The sequence below is a fragment of the Sinohyriopsis cumingii genome, chromosome 6, assembly GCF_028554795.1.
Source record: "Sinohyriopsis cumingii isolate HCF-2022 chromosome 6, ASM2855479v2, whole genome shotgun sequence".
In the NCBI taxonomy this organism is placed as follows: Eukaryota; Metazoa; Mollusca; class Bivalvia; order Unionida; family Unionidae; genus Sinohyriopsis; species Sinohyriopsis cumingii.
This window is the reverse complement of record NC_142966.1, coordinates 38,908,799-38,926,854: the sequence shown is the minus strand read 5'-3', so window position 1 is coordinate 38,926,854 and position 18,056 is coordinate 38,908,799. Positions and strand designations below refer to the sequence as shown.

The 18,056-nt window shown below is 36.0% G+C and overlaps 1 protein-coding gene across 2 annotated transcripts in view; it reads left to right on the top strand.

Annotated features, from left to right (window-relative positions):
- The window catches only part of LOC149796743 (guanylate cyclase soluble subunit alpha-1-like), a 114,833-nt gene that overhangs the window by 1,123 nt on the left and 95,654 nt on the right, over positions 1–18,056 (top strand). The gene's annotated exons all lie outside the window — the stretch shown is intronic.

Genomic DNA, 18,056 nt, shown 5'->3' with positions numbered 1-18,056 from the left:
GTATGTATATGTATGTATGTATGTATGTATGTGTGTGTATGCATGTATGTATGTATGTGTGTGTATGTATGTATGTGTATGTATTTATGCATGTATGTATGTGTGTATGTGTGTGTATGTGCGTATGTGTGTATGTATGTATGTATTTGTGTATGTATGTATGTGTATGTGTGTATGTATGCATGCATGTATGTGTATGTATGTATGTATGTATGTGTGTATGTATGTATGTGTATGTATTTATGCATGTATGTATGTGTGTATGTGTGTATACATGCATGTATGTATGTATGTATATGTATGTATTTATGCATGTATGTATGTATGTATGTATGTATGTGTGTGTATGTATGCATGTATGTATATGTATGTATGTATGTATGTATATGTATGTATTTATGTATGTATGTATGCATGTATGTATGTATGTATATGTATGTATATGTATGTATTTATGCATGTATGTATGTGTGTATGTATGTATGTATGTATGTATGTATGTATGTATATGTATGTATTTATGCATGTATGTATGTGTGTATGTGTGTATGCATGCATGTATGTATGTATGTATGTATGTATGTAGGTGTGTGTGCATGCGTATGTTGTGTGTGTGTATGTATGCATGTATGTATGTATGTATGCATGCATACATACATGCATATATGTAAGTAAGCATGTATATATGTATGTATGTTCCACCGCGAATATTTCTCCAACCCCTTGGATCCGTTATAGGGGGAGAAGAGACAAATGTTGTATGTATAACAATTTCTATTATAAAGACATTTTCAAATAATATATATGCATTCATAGCAGGAAGACACGTCATATGTAATGGATTTTTCATTATACCCCCTGGGTCGGACTTTGCATTATGCCCCATGGGTTGGATTTGGTAGTATGCCCCCTTTATCGGATTTGGAATTATGCCCTCTGGGTCGGATTTGGCATTATGACCGCTGGATCGGATTTTGCATTATGACCCCTGCATTGCTTTCTAGGGATTGGGGTAAGTATTGGCGAATTGGAAGGAGGGATATCAGACAATACAGTTAAACATATGTTGGGATTTGCAATAGCGAGTCGTTGCTATCTCACCAGCTCCAATTATATCTTAACCGCTTTCACATATATTGCAAAATAATTACACATCATTTTAACATCTTTTCACAAAATGTCTGCCTTTATTGCTCCCTGCGGTATAAAGTAATAAACACATTACAGGTTAATTAGGGACAATAGCGACGTAGTTTGAGCACTGTTTTTTTTTTTTTCTTTTCTTCAAATTACAACACTTATTTAACAGAACATCCTATAATCGATATAAAGTTTGTTATTGCTAATTAATGAATGAAATTCCTTACCACTGTTTAATGAAGCTTTCAAAACATGTTGAAAGTTTGATTGATTACAACTCTCAATCGACGCTTACATTAAGTTAGACTAATTCACGAACTTTGCATGCCTCAGTCAGTATTAGCTCCCCACTCCGGAAAAAACCCAGAAGTGTTTCGAGTTCTATTATCAGTAGGAAGTCCAAATGAACAACTATGAGCTTATATGTCAAAGGCAGCTGCAAAAAAAAATAAAAATTAAAAAATAAAAAGAAAGGTTTTAATTTTAAAAAGTCTACATTTTGGATGAGGCATACAACTGGTTTCAATTCCGGTAGTAAAATGAAAACCTAGCTAGTACCGGCCTACAAAATGAAGAGCAATAGCGCCATAAAGCTTCTTAATGTAAAGAGGTGTAACTGTAGATTATATCCCCGCCAATTCATTGTTTCTGTAATGGCAATAATGTGTCTGTCTGTCTGTCTGTCTGTCTGTGTGTGTGTGTGTGATTTGGATTTTTAACGTAGCTTTAAAAAAATTTCAGTCATATCGCTACGATGTCTGCAGTGTGACAGTTTAAAGTGAGGTCTAGCACTGTGGCATAATGCCGCAGACATGTAGCATGATGTCCCACCCATTCACATTATCCTGACACCGGGCAGACCAGTCCTAACACTAATTTGCTAATGCTGAGCGCCAAGCAAGACAGCTTTTAGTACTATTTTTGTAAGTCTTTGGTAGGACTCGGCCGGGGTTCAAACCCGCGACCTCCCGCATTCGAGGCGGACGTTCTAACCACTAGGCCACCGGAGCGGTCAATGACAGTGTTAACCACATCACTAGAAAGAATGCTAATAATAAAAAACAGTAACAAGTATAGCGAGCGAGCGAGAGAGAGAGAGAGAGAGAGAGAGAGAGAGAGAGAGAGAGAGAGAGAATAATGAACTGAAAGAATGAATTGTTTCTTTATAAAAGTGGGGCTGTAATCAGATGATAATTTATTTGTGTGTGGATGTTCTTTTGGAGTCTTCGCTGCTTTTAGTGCCTTGGGCGGCGTATCCAATAAGGTTAATTTTCTTTCCTGGTTTTGGAACTCCATTTGCGGTTGTGGGAAATCGCAGTTAGTATTATATCACTGAAGGACTGGACTTTCGTGCAGCTCTTTTTTTTTCTCTCCATCCAGTCAGATCTGAAGCTTGATCTGTTTCTCCGACACACGGAACGCTGCAGATCTTACATTTTTATGAAATTTACATTCTCTGTTTTGCAATTTCTGTTTGGACCATGTATGTTAAAATTTTTGCTTGTCACTGTGATAGAGGATGTGTTAGTCTGTATCATATATTGAGAGATTTTCCATCGCCACCGAGACGAACTATACCAGAATGGTCTTGATTTGTATTTAGCTTTGTTCTGACTAAGCTGTCTCTGATGTTTGCTCCTCTTATCGGATCTGTGTGGAGTTTGGATGACTTTGTATCTTAAGCAAACAATTTCCATTCGTCAGTAACATTCACGACAGAAGCCTCCATCTCAGATAACTTTTTTCCGGACACAAGAATCAGACTGGTAGAAAACAAACTCCATAGAGACATCTCAAAAACTAACTGATAAACATCCGTTATCATCCCCAATCCAGATGTCATCAAAAACATTACATTCGTAACATCAAGTATGCGCAGGCATATATATGCTGGGATGCTGGGAGATACAACATGGCCATGCAGCAATCCGGTCTTATCGACACGAAGTCGTGTCCAGATTTATCATTAGCTGGCTATTTGAGAATCATTAGCACCCTTGTCGGTTTAATCCATTAAGTAAAGAGTGATATTTTAGGTCTATAGAACCAATCAGCCAACCATCTAGCCAATCAACCAATCAGATAACCAAGTTACCAACCAAACAACGAACCAAATATAACGTAATATGCCTTAAATGCTGATGGAAGCATAAAAGCAATAAATAAATTAATAGCACCGCTCCAATTGGCCTAGTGGTTAGAGTGTCCGCCTCGGATGCGGGAGGTCGTGGGTTCGATCCCCGGCTGAGTCATGCCAAAGACTTACCAAAAAATGGTACTAACAGCTACCTCGCTTGGCGCTCAGCATTAAGATGTTAATGTTAGGGCTGGTTGGCCTGGTGTCAGGATAATGTAACTGGGTGGGACATCATGCATCATGTCTGCGGCATGATGTCCCAGTGCTAGATATCACTATAAACTGTCACACTGCAGACATCGTAGCGATATATGACTGAACAATTGTCAAAGTTACGTTAAAAGTCCAAATCCAAATCCAAATAAATTAATAAATAAATCCTAAAAACTCCTTGGCATTTGTCCTGCCCAGAGTTTGCAAATTTTGTAACGGTCACGGTATCTGGATGCAAAAAAATGCAACGGTCACAGTATCTGGATTCATGAATAATGTAACAGTCACGGCATTTGGATTCAAAACTATTGTATCTGTCACAGTATATGGATGCATGTATATTGTAACTGTCATGACATCTTGGTGCATTAACACTGTAATGGTCACGGTGTCTGGACGCAAGAATTTTGTAATGGTCATGGTACCTGGATGAAAAAATATTGTAACGGTCAAGGTATCTGGATGCATGAACATTTTAACGTCACGGTATCTGTTCCAAACGCCTAAATATCTAGGTGTCATCGTGCTTATTAATGGCACAATGTCAAATTATAAATACTGTACAATCATGCAGGCCTCCAAATTTCAGGCCTCCGAAAATATTGGGTTCATTATTTCATCTACAACCAGCAATGCAAAGAGGAACCGTAACAGTGTTATCTCATCAGCATGCAGTATTTAGAAAACAAATTACGTTCGTCTCAACTGCTAGCCTCTCCACTTTTGTGCATATCTCAAGATTGCAAAGAAATAAAAATCTAACACCAATCTATCACTGCCTCTGATGAGAGCTAGGAGACTGATTTTACTATATCAACTTAGCTATCGAGAATTGTTCCGAGTGCAAACAATTTGTCAGTCTGTAATATTTGGGTCACATAGTTCAGAAAATTGAATTAACATTGACTATGGGCAATAGCATTGAATTAACATTGACTATGGGCAATAGCATTGAATTAACATTGACTATGGGCAATGGCATTGAATTAACATTGACTATGGGCAGTATCATTGAATTAACATTGACTATGGGCAATAGCAAGGGCGTGCTTTGCCCAGTATGGGATTATTGCTTTGATAATGCAAAAAATGGTCATTAGTTTATCTCCTTGCACGACGTTACCTTAAACATTGTAGGTACCTTATATAGATGCATGTGTAAATACAATACAAGCAAGTATAATAAATCTCCGTGTGTTAGTGCATTTCTTTACACAAATTCTTCCGAAGCTCAGACATCAAATCAAGTCATAAATAAAATATCTGACACATGTTATTCTTCCCGACTTATATATGGTGTGTTTGACCGTATTTTAAGATGATGACCTAACATGTTAAACATTTTGAAAAATGTCATCTCCGTTTTTAACCATAGTATCATAGTACTTAGTTAATAAATAAATAAATAAATAAATAAATAAATAAATAATACATGTACATGTTTATTGCTTCAGGTAATTGCTATCTTGGGTGAATAATTAATTAATCATTAATTAAATAATAAATTAACTAATGTGCTCAAGAATTTACGTAACTTTTCATTTTACTCATAAATTTTCCTTTGCATGATGCATTTTTAAAACATCAGAAGCTTATAGAAATAGACTAAAATCAATATTTTTAACAAATACAAAATAATGTTATTGCGGATAACATTAAATCCCTGAGTTTTCCGAATGTAAAACACAGCACCGTTTGTTTTACACTGAAGAGAGGCAAGATTATACATGTTCTTCCTGTGCTGAACTGATGCTACATAAAAGGAATTACATCGTAAAAAAATACGTTTTTGTGACACAAGGTTGATTCAGGATAACTGAAGTAAATGTATATAAGCGCCATAAATCCCAATTATTTATTGCCATCCGTCTATCTCTCTATCTGTCATGGTGTTTCATATTTTCCTTATAGATTGCTTTAATGTGCTAAAAAAGAGGAAATAATTTGATAAAAGTTGGATTACAAGTAAAAGATATTTTCATAAATACCTTGGTGCTAAAAACAGTTGTTTGATTTAATCGATATTCGCTAGAAGGTAATACAAATATGTATATCAGCATGTTAAAAAAAAACAAGACGCAACGACGACGATCATCATGACGATGACAGTAATGATATAAACTGAACAAAGTTTTAATTTTAATTATCTGATATTGAAAGAAATGAAGTTACTTCGAACACTCAACCAAGCCCAAAACTAAATATTTAAAGGAGACTAGAAATCAAAATTTTCCTTTTACGTATGTAATTCTCTACAGATTTTAATTCGACTGCAATGTTTATAAATTAAATATCGTAAGCGGGTAGTGATTATATTGCGTGGAAGATACCACGATTCCGTAAATTGCCGAGTTTTTCCGAGTTTTGATGAGCCGACAGATCACGTGGTACCGTGACGCTATACTAGCAAGTCCTCGAATACAAACATAAACATTGGCGAGCGAGGCAGACAGGAGACCACATTTGGGTTGCACATTCAAAAGTTGAATCTGCAGTTTGATATAATAGTTTATGTACTGTACTGGTAAGTGCTAAAAGAAATTTGTTAGGCACAGGCCCCGGGCTGGTGACTTAAATAAACTAAAGTCCTGAATGAAATTCCACAAGCCCGGACAGTTCATACATGTCAATGCTCAAGCCGGGAGAAAAACCTCCCGATTTTGGGGTTTTTTCCTCATCTACATCCCGATCTCGTAATATCTCTCAATTTTGCGCAGCGAAGTCCCGATTATTACATTATGTCTGTCAATTTTCATTTGTCAGAAGAAAAAAACCCCACCCCAAACCATTTTTAAATATAACGTATGCAATCCACAGTCTAAACTGCCACACTGCTGACATAGTAGCGATATGACTGAAAAATTGTTAAAGCTACGTTAAAAATTCAAATCACACGCACATACGTCTAAACCCGGCACTGGACGAAATAATTAATATCATACAACAGTTTTTTTCTTCTTTTTTTCTTCTTCAGTAAATAGAACGTGAAGATTAAACATTATTCAAGTAAATTTCAGATTTTTTAAACAACTACAACAGTACTATAGTAAAAAAAATAATTAAAAGAATAAAATTGTCACCAATTAGCTTAAATGAATGATCACGTTGAAATTTTCTCTGCAAACAAAATCGCATCTCCATTTCCGCCAAAGAAACTCGGCCAGTTAACACCTGACATTCCTCTACCGTATATGAAAAGTTTAATTACCATGATTAAATTACAAGGAATAAAACAAAATATACCATGCAGTATATGTGGCCCTAAAGAACTAATTCTGAATAAATATTTTATTCAGCAAACAGTGTTACATGCCTTAAGACTTAAACCAAAGGAAATAAGGTGGGGCATAAAACTTGAGAAAAACAGTTGCCACATGTACGGTAACTTGTGACTGCAGATTTGAACTGTTAAAATGAAGTCCATGGCATCGTAAGTAACAACAAAATAGGCATCGTTTATTTGGTAATCAATTGCTGGTACACACACTGACGAACATGGTTTCTTTGAAGTATGTCCGAAGGGCAGTCCTTTTCACAAGATCGATGCAAGGATAAGGATTCTGTTCATTAGTCACACCGGCTTTATTGTTTGCGTACTTAAATCAAAACTTCAGCTATTTTGCAATTTAGCCAGAACTGACCAGAATATGCAAAAGGGGCTTGTCATGGGGGAATAATAAGGCGTATCACAGCGAGAAAAGGCATGTCAAATGGGCGGTCGCACATTGGGGCAAGGGGTGTGTGTGTGTCAATAGTCCCCCCCCCCGTTCTATTGTCAGACAGTTAATGTGAAACTTTGACCTTTTTTTTTAAATCGCTGCTTTTTAAACTGCCCAAGGAATAGTTTTATATCAGTTCCAATTAATACAGATTACCGTTTATGCATACTACATGTAAACAATGCATTTTTAAAAAAAAAAATTAATTTTTTTAAGATTACTGAAAATTGTGTTTTCTCGAAACACGACAGGTTTAGAATCTTATTTTTAGCAAAGCTTCCATTTGATTAAAATCAAATCTAAATTTCACCTAGACAGTGGTGATTTGATTTAGATTGTGCCGTGTTAAGGCATGTATGTCAACATCTTGAAAATACATTTACTCATTTCACCAGCGCGATCAAAGTTTCCTCAGGCAAACAATTTTTGTTTCGACAAGCCTGACGGGCACCTCACTTTGAATACAGGATGGGCCGGAACTAAAACCAGAAGGGGCCCAGGGTGTCGGGCTATCAGATTTGTTTTTAGCACTGCTGTTTTAGATAAAAGGTATGTGGATTGATTGTTGCATTTTGTGGTCACTTACTCGTCCTTCTGCGTATTTTCGTAACTCACACGTTTAACTCTTTTCCCAGGTTTTAAAATGTCCAAAGGTATGTCTGGAACAGCGCCAACTTTTAGTCTAGGCCTAGCATTTGCGTATCTTTGAGCTGCTATTTTTTCATGATCCCTGTCGTAACATTCCTTTGAGAAATGTAACGAGCACATAGTGCTATATGGTGTTGCTTTGAAATCGACTCGTTTGTAATAATGTACCCATTCTTTCATGATGCCTTTATCTTTCGAAAAAGACAAAAAAAATATGTCCACAGGCTTTTCTTAATGTTCTATTACACCCGTAAGCAACGCAAAACGGTATTGTCTTTTACTCTGGCAACTCCCACTTGGGTTGCTGGAGTCGCTACTATGACGTCACATCCCGAAAGTAACCGAATAGGCGCGGAAATTTTGCATACGAGGTCACGGAAATTCAGCTCCTAGAAGATAGGCCAATAATTAAATATTGGCATTACGGTCGCAGATGGTACTTCAGAATAAGGTTTTCTGCTATAGTACTTTTATTATTATTCTATATGTCCATTGGTTTCTGGTCTCCTTTAAATGTCACAGGAATTGCACAAATCATATAGCAAAGAGTTCGATTGATCGATTAATTTTACACGGAAATGGTAAACGGCAGTATATAATTTGGTATTTTGACAGGGTACCTATCTCATACTGGGATCTTTCAAAATGGACTATTTTCATAACACCACAAATTCGGTTCCCTTTGACCGTAAATTAACTAATTCAGCAATAAATATACTTTGGACACACGCTCGCTCCATACGATGCTTAACACCCATCTTGGACGTAAATTTTGCTGAGATGAAATCTGACTTTCGAGACAAATGTTCGCAAAGTGAATCACTGTCAAATATGCATTGTCAGCTTTATTGCTAAACGAGAATCGGACGGCTTTACATCATTCTTTATTCTCCCGATTTTAAAATATATATATATATATTTTAAATTTCATACGAAGAAACTGTTACATGCTTACAAAATATTTAAGAAAATAAAACTTAAATTTTTTGCAAATTTTGCTGGACTCCCACAATCAGAGTGGTTCCACCTGTCTCAAATAATCAGCGGCGTTAGACCTATGACAAACTACTGCCCCGATTAGTAAACAACGTTACTGCCCGCACAGACCGGGGTCGGATTCGTTTTGAGTTGCCACTTCAAGTTGAATATTGACGAGAGAAGATAATTAATTAAATATTACTGTGTAATATATGTTATTCAAAGCTCTGACTGCTCTATTTTCCGGTACATTTTTTTAAATACCCTGGCAAAGGAGGTAATAAAAATGCGTTTCTGCAATATTCTTGCAGACGGCAGCTTGTAGTGGCAGTAGCGTCTCACGAGAAGTTAGACTGACACTTAGGAAGTTGTATGGTTCTGTGGTTTAAAGCATCTGATAAGTACTGTAAACATACTTTAAGTCCCGGGATTTGCATTTCGTTGTTTCACGAAGTCAAACTAATTCGCGGCTTTCAGTGGACTCGTAACGAAAGAAGTTTAATGTCACCATCACCCTGTCAAGAAGAGTACACAGTACTGAAAGTCTGAATATTTGTATGCATCACTGTTGTAACCAAATACATTTGCAGATGGGGACAGATTGTTCGCTTGTTGACCGTTTTCATGCATTGAGAGAGAGAGAGAGAGAGAGAGAGAGAGAGAGAGATTTATAACGAAGAAGGTATGGCGTTCTTTACACAGTTATCATTGTAAATGTGATTATTAGTGTTTTATAGCTTTGACTGCCTAATAATCAAAGTTCAGACAGAATCTTGCAGACATTGCTAATTCGTGTGTAATCATATATGTATGGCTTGAAATTCACAGGGAGAAGAAAAAATATACTGTGATAGAGAATACAAACTGAGAATGATGATTTCATTTCTTACACCGGAGATAACTGCTAGGTATTGAAAATAAAAGAGAATAATATTATCGAATACAAAGTTGAAACTTTAAAAAATAATATTGAAAATTTAACTTTTCATCTTTTACAGAGCTGATATAAATTGAGAAAATAAAACAGTTTTTAGTTCAGTGCATTGATTCATACTATCACAATACAATAATGAAATAAAACTACACTCCGAACATGATCAAATAATATCAAATCACTTGCATTCTGTCAATACATTTTGCCTCTAGCTTCACTGAACTGTTGACAGAAATAAAAACAGGAGAAAAGAACAAAATATGTAATAGCAGCAAGAGTCTAATTTAATTCGTAAAATCTTTGCTTTTATGCATAACTGTATGAACCTGAAATGTCTTATGCGACTGAAATAGCGTGCAAAAGAACCGTAATCCATTGAGTTGCAGAAAACATAATTATTTATTGATTACAGAGTGTCGGTATCTATTCTTCAACCTTAAATTGTACCTGTAAGCATTCTTTAAGTTTTTTTTTTTAAATTTCAAATGGCCATTAACAAAAGTTTTGCATAAATCTAGAGTTGATTGTCTCATTATTTTCTTTGTGTTTTATATAACAAAGTGTTACACACCTACAACGTCTCATTCTTTATGTTTTTATATAAAAAAAATTGTTACACACCTTCTACAACTTCCTATTCGTTGTCTCTTATATAACAAAGTGTTACACACTTTCTACAACGTCTCATTCTTTGTGGGTTTGTTATATAACAAAGCGTTACGCACCTACAACGTCTCATTCTTTGTGGGTTTGTTATATAACAAAGCGTTACGCACCTTCTACAACGTTGTTACATATAATACTTTTAAGCATGTAAATGATATAACATATGCATATATTTTTGCCGTCTACCACATTGTTGGTATTTTGTATTCCTTTAACTGCCTCAGAACACATCTAACAATCATTTTTCTTGATAACTGTCGCATTCAGATTTTCTTTGCGTAATTTTAAGCCTTTCATATGAAGTGTATTGCACTCCAGTGAGATTAAATGTCTTAAAAGTTGTTCATATTTACTTCACATCTGTACTACAGTAAGAAGTTTTAAAAATCTAGTGATGTACATTATTTTTTAAAAAGATAGAAAACTTTCTATTGCAAATTTAATGAATAATCAGTCATGCTACATTATATAATATTTCGTGAATAATGAATATTTTGATGGAAAATATTGTCATTTTATTATTGATAAAATTGTATATTAGTGATGATATTGCCACATTGTTACAGTCACAGTCAACACTTGACATATTTGATAATTTAGCCAATCATCAGCTAGGGCAGTCTGAAATTTCTGCAGTACAAAGGTAATTCCTATATCACATGATGCTTTCCTGATTTAATCCAACTAATTCGTGGCCTATTTAGATCGAAATATTACGTTGACGTGAACCAGGCAATTCGACCTTGATTTATGAATGGAAAGAGCACATTCTTGCACTCTTCTTATAGTACATGCTAGTCATAGAATTTTCATTTCATTCATTCATTCATTCATTCATTCATTCATTCATTCATTCATTAATTCATTAACCTGGCTGGATTAACACTACATTATCTCCAGCTAGGTCATTACCTAGTAACAAATTAAGGCCCTGAATATGCAAAGAAGTCACCGTTCTTAATTTTACTAGTCCCGAAACTAAATCTAATGACTAATTAGCACAATGGAGAGGTACATTAACAAATCTACTTTCTACTCCCTGTATTAGAGGACTTTCACAAGAAGACTTCTCTGAAAAGGGTAAAGAGCTTGATAAGAAAATATTTTGAGAGGATCATGATACCTTTATAGGAGTAGCTTTATCTAAATCACAGCAAGTTAATAATACTGAACCCTTCGACGTGAATGGTTTGTAATTCTCCATAACAAAATCAGACGGGGTTTGCTAAACCTAACAACAATATCTCTTTCAATACATGACCGTGACCTTGTCCTCTTAGAAGTAAGCGAATTTGGAACAACTCTGTTATAATTCTGTTGCTTATTTTTCACCCTATATTCCGTTTACAATAAGTGCACGTTGGGAGAGATAAGACTTTCTGATCCGTCTTATCAGAAAATCGATTCTTTACCGTTATATCAGCTTGAGACTAGTAAGTACTCACACAACAGACTGAAATGCTGGTTTAACAAAAGCCGGTCGAGAATATAATTTATTTACAAATGGAACCTTGTGAATCAAAGATTGATCATCAGCTGTACTTACTGCCTTCTCAAAAGGTTCAGCCCCTTTCTCATTAAAGTAAGTTCTAACGACACTACTGACACATTTCTTGAACTGTTCAATCATTACGAGGTGTTTACGATTATCATAATTTTCGTCAACGTTCTTGTCTGTTCACCATATATTAAGCATTCTCTCTTTTTCCACATACAAGTTTAGGACAAGTCTTTGTGGTTTCCTTTCTACAGTTTCGGAAGCTCGGACGTTAGGTATCAGGCACTATCTCATAAACCTTCAAAATATATTCTTGTTGGTTTCACTTAATCTTTCCCAACTATGAAATCAAAATATCAGAGATTACAAAAATTCAAACAATGAAATTCAAATTAAAAAATAATCTGTTGAATTATCAGAATCTCTGAAATATTAAAATTTCAAAAATATTCAGATGAATTTCAAATCCTGAAAATATTTAAATGAAATCCAAATCCTGAGACCAGCACCCCAATTTTTCAGTTACGTCCAAAGGGCTAAAAATTCGTAACAAGAAAAAAAATACCCTACTATCTTTCTATAATCCAAAATTTAGATTTATTTCCCAAAAATATAAAGTAAAACAAAGTGAAAGAATTGAAAATAACTTACAATATGGTATGAATTCCCAGAATTTCCTAAATGTACTATCAGTTTCACAGTAATCTGGAAACGTTTCAAAAGTATTCCCAATGAAAATTCTAATGTGCTTATGTGCTAAAACCACAGAAGAATCACTATCCAAAAGATTTCATTGTTCAAGTTAAATCCAAGGTAATTTGAATGACACAAATGTTCTTGAATGTTTCCGGGTAATCCAACGAAAATATAAATATCCAAGTCCTTGAAGAATTTCACAGCAATCCAGTAAGGTAAGGTCTGCTTAGAATAAATGTTTCAGCTCTGCAATTTGAGTGAACAACTTGTAACTACTTCAAAATTCCTCTCATAGGATTCACACGAATGGTACAGCAAAGAATGAGAACACTGCGCATTTAATGCCTTGATATAAACACTATATACGCAGCAGATAACCAATTAGAAAATCACTACAATATAAATCCAGGTATTTTTATATTATTCTATAATGCGAAATACCTTAGCAGTCAACACTTGACATTTTTTATAATTTAGCCAATCATTAGCTATGGCACTCTGACCTTTCTACGGCACAAATGTGCACCCTCGATCACGTGATGTTTTCCTGTCCTCCATCCAACTCAGTCGTGGCCTGTTTAGACTGAAATATAATGATGGTGTGAGCTTGGTAATTCGACCTAAATGGAAAGAGTACATGCATGTACTCGTCTTCTTGTACAGGTCGTTCACAGATTTAAGGAATTAGACAATGTCATTAACCAGATGTCTTAAAAGAAAACTATTTTTAAAAATATATATGTGATGTAAATATCCATAACATTTCTGTCGACGTTAAAGACGTCGTCTTGATGACTTACGCTGCACAAATATCTCGTCATGAAAGCGGCAGCCTTATACAGTTAACTGGCATTACTCGTTACCATAAATGATACAGAAACGTCTTGTCATGATGACGGTAGTTTAGTATTGTAAAAAAAAAAACGTCGTTTCAATCAAGTATGTTACTGAAATATCTCCTCAGGACGACGGCTGTCATACTTTGACAGAAATTGGTCTATCATCGGTCACTCAAATTATTGGTAACTGTCACCAAGGTCAATAGAATTAGGACTTTAAATCGTATTTGACGATCTCTATACTCCTTTATATCAATTCCTGCTGTACTAAGACACCTTGTTATTGTTCATCCTCCGTATTTGACGATCTCTATACTCAATACCTGCTGTACTAAGACACCTTGTTATTGTTCATCCTCCGTATTTGACGATCTCTATACTCCTTTATATCAATTCCTGCTGTACTAAGACACCTTGTTATTGTTCATCCTCCGTATTTGACGATCTCTATACTCAATACCTGCTGTACTAAGACACCTTGTTATTGTTCATCCTCCGTATTTGACGATCTCTATACTCAATACCTGCTGTACTAAGACACCTTGTTATTGTTCATCCTCCGTATTTGACGATCTCTATACTCAATACCTGCTGTACTAAGACACCTTGTTATTGTTCATCCTCCGTATTTGACGATCTCTATACTCAATACCTGCTGTACTAAGACACCTTGTTATTGTTCATCCTCCTTTATATCAATACCTGCTGTACTAAGACACCTTGTTATTGTTCATCCTCCGTATTCGAAGATGACCATCTCATCACTGATTGGTTTACTTTCTATGACTCCATGAGTGGCTTATCAGGCTAGTTTGTGTTCTTAACTGTCTATAGCACACCTGAGAGGAGATTCTCACCTGTCTATAGCACACCTGAGAGGAGATTCTCACCTGTCTATAGCACACCTGAGAGGAGATTCTCACCTGTCTATATCACATCTGATAGAAGATTCTCACCTGTCTATAGCACACCTGATAGGAGATTCCCCTGAACTGTCTGTAGCACACCTGATAGGAGATTCTCACCTGTCTGTAGCACACCTGATAGGAGATTCCCCTAAACTGTCTATAGCACACCTGATAGGAGATTCTCCTGAACTGTCTATAGCACACCTGATAGGAGATTCCGCTTGGGTTTGCTCGATCAACAGAGAACATTCTGCTTTTCTGATATGCACGCTACTCACGCTTACGCACTGCACTTGCAGTTCTCCCACGTTCAAAATCTGTAGTTCCATAATGGATGAGATTCCGCCAAATGGAGCGGTCCTATCTTCCTAACGCTCAGGGTCAATGTCCATGTGTTTCGAGGATCACTTGATGGAATCTTTGAAGTGTTTCTTCTGACCATCCTGATTTCGCTTTTACTCCTTCAGAAGATAATTTTTGGTAGTTGCTCTTCCCACTTTCTAGCGACGCGGCCTGCATATCTCAAATGAGATTTCATCAACAGAGTGTAGATGCTTGGAATGTCTGTTCCTCTGAGAACCTGAATGTCTGGGACCCTTTCCATCCACTTAATCCGCACCAGTTTCCACAGGCAGCCCATGTGAATATGGTTCATCTTCTTGGCATGGTGTCTGTAAACCATCCAGGTTTCGCAAGCATACATCAGGGTTGCTAACACAATAGCGTTGTAGACCTTAATTTTTGTTTGTAGGCGGGTACACCTGGGCTCACACACGTTTGCACGTTGTCTGCCAAAAATCCACATATGCTTTTGCAATTCTGGCGTTGGTTTCATCATCGACAGACACTGTTACTCATGATCCACACGTTACGTCTTAAGAAAACAAAAAACTCGCAAGCTTTTCGACATAAACCGACCATTAATTGTATCAGCTATTGATTTATCAAAAGTTATTTTCATTGCACATTTGATATAATTGATGAGTTCAGAGTTAGCCATCCTAGTTTGAAGCATCTGCGCATGCGTTGGTTGAACAGCAACCATCATCCTGTATTTCCAAGAATAACTTTGGTACTCTAGAAGAACTTGGGTACGTTAGAAAATTACCATGAGAGGTCGCTGGTGAAATTGCATAAAAGAAAGTTGTTACTGGGTTTTCTAGTCATGAATCCGATCAAAATTAAAGACTTTGTTTTTACTGACCGCGTGCATAATTGACACACATTTTAAGGTCTGTGGTAAGAATGAACCGAGATGAAATTCATGTACATAATCTTAAAAGATAACCATTTGACAAGAACACTAGCAAGTTCCACCAGAAAATAATCTACAAACATCTGGTTATTGCAACCATAGCTTACCTTTTTATCCTGCTAATGTAAGTGGTAAAACTAAATGTTAACAGCAAGTTTCGTGATTATTATGCTGCACGTAATGCTAACAGAGCTCTATTTCCGTCTGGGATGTATGTGAACACACCCATCATGTATGTGAACACACCCTCATAGTTCATAACTGTATATGCAAACGTGTAATTGAGTTTGGATCAATATGACCTGCTTTTTGTCGATAATTAATGGTACCTTCCAAAGTGAAAATACCATTACATTTCATAATTGTACAATGTTACAAAAGCAGACTTAGATGCAAAAACACATACTATTTTTATCAACAACCTCTCTACTGCCACCATAATGTCTTTCACAGGATGCTAAATATAGTGTAAGCTTAATATACCTTGTTTACCAAATGTTGTCACGTGTACGTCACACGCCGTCACAGCCTTCGTTACAATTGAAATATATCATTTTTGTCCGAAACAGTCGCAAGTTTCTTTTTGCGACTATGAACTCAACTTGAAATTGTTCTGTTTACTACACGTGTGGGGATAACAGCAAAAATATATAATACTTTTGACATAGTTCTATTTTGCTCAGGGTATGACTGAATTTTCTGCCATTTTCTGGCGACATTCTTTTCTATGCTGTATCGCTCCATCGAAGTGTTCTAATGTAGATTCTTTTGTAAAAGTTTCTCTCTCTCTCTCTCTCTCTCTCTCTCTCTCTCTCTCTCTCTCTCTCTCTCTCTGACGGCATCGCTAGTTTGTATTTTAAATATTCAATTTTTAGTAACATGGTTTTAAGATATGACAATCTCTTACACGGGGGGAGTGATTGTCCCTCCGTATTTGGTTTTCGTTATCTAGGGGTTGACCGCCCTCGATGTTATTGCCTGGTTCGAGTAAATAGAAATATAAGTGGTGAAACTTATAGGTGGAATAGATAGAAATCTGAGCAGGTATATAGAACAAACCAACACGAGCCCCCGTACATGTAAACAAACAATTTAATCAATTACATACAAACACTGTGAAAATTCATTATATCAGGAATGTACTCTGCTTTTAGAAATTTAACTTTCACCGAAATACAAAGAAAACGCAAATAGATTTAAATAAAATAGTCGATCTGTTTACTGATAGATTTAGTTCATCATAGGATCGAGTGAACAATCGAAGTCAACGTCTTGTACGATTTCATAACCTGCTCGTCCTCAGTCTGTTTTTGCTTCCTCTGTCGCTGTTCAGACCCTTGGATCTCAGGATGATACTTTCTACCACCCGTCTCAGGATATTCTCAAAATACTTCTTCAGAAATTAATACGTCGCAGGGTTGCGTCACAGGATTATATGTCTCACTGCACTCTTCTCTATGCTTCTCCGTATAGGTCTCAGAATAACACCACCTCATTCGTTCCATACGTCTCTGGAGCTATTTTCTCCCTTTTAGATAAATATAAATAGAGACAACCTAAATTTCCCGTTATTTATGAAACGGTTAATTCTTCATTATTCTCCCTCATTATCAGATTTCACTATCTGTGCTAAACAGACGCTAAGGCTATCAATCGACTCCACATGTCCTATAATGACCCTAGTTAGTCAAATGGCTAATTCGTTATGCTTTGACCTTACACATTAACACATATGCGAGGCCTGGGGTTCTGAGCCAGCCTCAATTTACACAGTGAATAAATAGGATACATCACGTCAATCAATTACTAGATCATTTCCGTCAATACACACTTATTCTTAATCATACGTGAAATCTTCTAAATTCGGCGAATTCACACGGATTCTCGTAATCAAATTAACTAATGTAATGTATTAAATTCTTAGAACATAATTCTTATGCAAACAAGACGACAAATTCAACCAATTCGTCAAACTTATCTAAAGAAGATTAATGTACAACTTCCTATGCATAAACTCAACACAGTTATACTTCATAAAGCAAATTATTACACGAATGTAGAAAAAAGATTCATGCAGATACAATTAAATAACTTCAGCAAAGCATTATATATGGCATCAACAAATTACATGGAATTGTCACATTACCTTTGCTTTCAACGTTCCTCCCTCTAATCGGTAAATTAGTTCGTCGGTTCCCTTCGACAATCGTCCCCTTTTTGGACAACAGCTGTTTTACGGAAATTTCTTGCAAATTTCCGGAGTCGTAACCTTTGGGTCTCCTCTTGTAGGAAAAGCTTAGACTGATTAAAATTCGATGCGGGCGATATTAAAACCTATGAAATTTTGTGTTGGAATACGCCCTCTCATTTAACGTAACCAATCAGAATCAAATATCTCTGCCGCCTTTTTCCAGAGGCGGCAAAG